The sequence below is a fragment of the Mchenga conophoros genome, linkage group LG3, assembly GCF_057382185.1.
Source record: "Mchenga conophoros isolate Kocher_MC1m ecotype Shallow Benthic linkage group LG3, M_conophoros_male_GT1.1, whole genome shotgun sequence".
NCBI lineage: Eukaryota > Metazoa > Chordata > Actinopteri > Cichliformes > Cichlidae > Mchenga > Mchenga conophoros.
The window spans coordinates 26,067,243-26,070,848 of record NC_140528.1 but is presented as its reverse complement, the minus strand read 5'-3'; the positions used below and the strand labels follow the sequence as shown (position 1 = coordinate 26,070,848).

Below are 3,606 nucleotides of genomic sequence, written 5' to 3'. Positions count from 1 at the left end.
AACTGGTTCAGCATGCCAGCCTGCTACAACGCCTACTGACTGTAATACATTTACCACAACAACTCGCATTGTGTAAATGTGCAGCACACAAAACTGATGGCTCTTTCATTACTACAGGCAATAACTTTGCTGACAGAGCAGCAAAACAGGCGGCACAAACGACAAACATTACATTGATGGCAGTAAACACGCATCAGATTCCACTGGATGTGTTGAAAAATGAACAAAAAGCAGCAAGCACAGCAGAGCAGGCAAAATGGCTAAAACAGTGGAGTTCTGACAAACGACTTAATGATGTGTTATGGCAAGCCAGTGTTGCCAAAATCCCTCCACAAAACAGCTGAAACCTCAGCAAAACAATTTGTCAGAACGTGCATGACGTGTCAAAAATATAATGCTCAGGGAAACCTGTAGCAAAATGTATGTCTAAGTTGTAGGAAAATAAAGAGATGATTGTAAATAACGAAGAATGTAATGATGTCTATCAAGTGTCTTGCAGATTACAGCCCGGTGACTGGGTTCTGATCAAGGTGCTCCAAAGGAAAAACTGGAGCGCACCCAGGTGGGAGGGACCACATCAGGTTCTCCTCACCACGCCCACCGCTTGCAAAATAGCGGAACGAGCATCTTGGATCCATGAGAAGACATTGCAGACGAGTAAGTGAAGCCATCTAAACTCAGCCGACACAGGTTCGCCCAATTGTCGTGATCTCGCCCGGTGGAGGGAACAGCCTTTCTGGCCGGGGGGTCTACTCACGACAGGAGGGTGTGTCCTGTTGTCATGAGGTGGTGGCTCCTAATAACTGCAGCGGCCCTGACCCTGGCCGGGCTCCTCATCTTTGCTTCCGTGAGGGACAACAAGTCACGCTACATGAGGAAAAGACAGACACTGTATGACAAAGGAAAGTACACCAAGTTTCCCCATGGCTACGCCACTAACTTCTGGTGGCAGCTTATGAACACTACAGCTCACCTGAATAATAAAACTGACTGCTATGCATGTACCCATATGCCCCTATCCTCACAGACGTCTGGCCTGTGGCCGTACAGCATACCTGAAGATCGCAGTTGGTGCCTGTTGGGTCTGGCAACACATCCAGGCTACGGTATTCTTTGGTCCAAGGCCAACTACAGCATCCCAGCAAAAGCAACCTGGAGGTCATCGTCACTCACGAATGTGCACTGTTCCGGACAGATCAACCTACTGACCTGGCCCCAAGTCTCAGACCCACTGCCTGATGTAATTCTACTGAACAAACTGAACGCATCACAACTGCCAGTATGTGTGATGAACAATGGATCGCGGGCAGTGGGGGAGCTGCCTACTCACCTATGTAAGTCCATATACACTTTCTGCCCACCGAGGAATGAGAGGAAGTGTATGGCCTGTTCAACCAACACAACCTGTGCCAGTAACGCGACGCTGATGAGCCTCAACTGTCGCTCCGACTACAGCTACCGAATGCCACTACACACAAAGACTCAGTACCAGACAGGATGTGCACGGACGGCACCCAGCAGTAGAGGAACCAGAGTTTTGGCTGACTGGTACTTCCTATGTGGCAATAAGGCTTATCTGTCACTCCCTGAAGGTTGGGGGGTCTGTGCGCCCTGGTGCAATTATCAGATCACGTCTTCTTCATGCAACGTGTTGCACATCACCCAAGCAGCCGACAGAGACGTGAAGTGGACATCGCCTCACCCAATTCTTTCGGCATTACAGTGGACACTGGAGTGCCGGGTGAGTTTCGCATCTGGGGAGGAGGAGTGAAATTCTTACAGAGCTTGATCCCCGGCATTGGAGTTGCCGAGGTGCGGGATCACGTGGAAATCAACCGATATGCTCTGCTACGACACATCAACTTAACTAGGACCCTGGGAACGGCCTTAGCAGGAGAACAGCAGGCCATCAGAACGATGGTACTGCAGAACAGACTGACTCTGGATCTGCTGACAGCATCACAAGGAGGAGTTTGCAAGCTGATCGGGGAGACATGTTGCACTTTTATCCCTGATGGCTACGAAGCTGGAGGAGACATTTATGAAGCTTTGCAGAACTTGACGGTTTTGCAACAATATGTCACTGACCACACACCTGGAGCAGCTACAGCACAAGGCTGGCTGGACTGGCTGTTCGGCGGTCCATGGCTGGCTGCTGTAACAAAACCGTTTGTCCTTTTAGGTTTCATCATGATAGCACTGCTCATATTAGTGTTGTGTGTGTTGCCATGTCTAAGAGTGATGATTTCAAAGATGATAACAACTACAATGACTGCTTATGTTGCCGTGCCTCAAGAAGAACAGCATCCCGTTGCAATTCTGTTAGAGGAACTTGTAATAGCTGCTAATAAATGACGTGGTGATTAAAAATGACTTGTCAAGTGATCATGCACTGATTAACACATTAGTAGTTTATACAGGTACAACATATGGTTTGCTTATTCTTTTATTTTATTTTTTGTAGTTTTAGTTTTATTATTTTTCTTCATTATTACTTTTATATTTTCTTTTATTGTATTTTCCTTAATTCTTTTATTCTTTTATTTGTTTCATTATTTAGACCACATGATTTACATTTCTGCTATGCTGACATTTTGACAATTAAAACATTGCTAAAGACACTTAATAAATAACCTTAATAGACATTGTTGTATACATTTAAAATAAGTTAAAACAGGAGGGAATGTTACAGGAAAAATGATTCTATGTTTCTTTACCTTCTTTTAAATGTACAAAGATGCCCTTTGTCTATGGTTAGATTAGTTTAGAATTATCCTTTTAGACTTTCCCAGCGAAGACATATTGTTTTGGGACATATTGTTTTAGATTGTTTTATCTCTCGCAGCTTTCTCCCAGCTCTCTGCTGACGAGACTAGTACCACATATGGAGTTGTTTATTTTATCTGTTTATTATTTTCTTATCCTGTTCTCACTGTCTCTGTGCTCTGTGCCTATAAAAAATGCCAAGCCACTGTGCATGGTGTGAGTTGTTCTCAGCAGCTCACCCGTGTACACGTTTAGCAAAGAAAGTAACTTTGTCTCATTGTGTCTTTGTTTCTCCTGGGTTTTTTACAGAGTTTTCTCCTAACAGTAACATTTCTAGCTCTGTCTCACTTAACCCTGGAATGACACCTAGGTTTGATGTGCAGAGAGGTATCCGTCAGGGATGCCCTATTTCCCCCAAATTGTTCATATTAACCACTCTACTGCTGGCACTTATCATCCAAAAAGACCCTGATTTATATGGTATTAACATCTTTGACAAGGAATTCAAAATAAGCCAGTTTTCTGATGATACTGCACTGTTTTTAAGAGATAAATCCATGGTAGCTAAAGCGCTTAACACTATCTCATTATTCTCCCAGGTGTCAGGACTGTCTCTGAATATTAACAAATGTGAATTGTTACCTATTCACACGTGTTCTGATTCTAATATAGCTTCTATAAGAGTTGAATTGGAAGTTAAATATTTAGGTATGGTGATTTCTAAAAATATGTCCCGAAGAGAAGACAACATCTGCAATCGTATCATAGACATGAAGAAATCCCTTAGTCGTTGGTTAACCAGGGATATCACTATATTTGGCAGAGTCATCCTTTCCAAAG

At 43.8% G+C, this 3,606-nt stretch overlaps 1 pseudogene; it reads left to right on the top strand.

Annotated features, from left to right (window-relative positions):
* The first annotated feature begins 781 nt into the window (after positions 1-781).
* On the top strand, positions 782-2,194 carry LOC146577905 (uncharacterized; annotated as a pseudogene).
* The last annotated feature ends 1,412 nt before the right edge of the window (positions 2,195-3,606 follow it).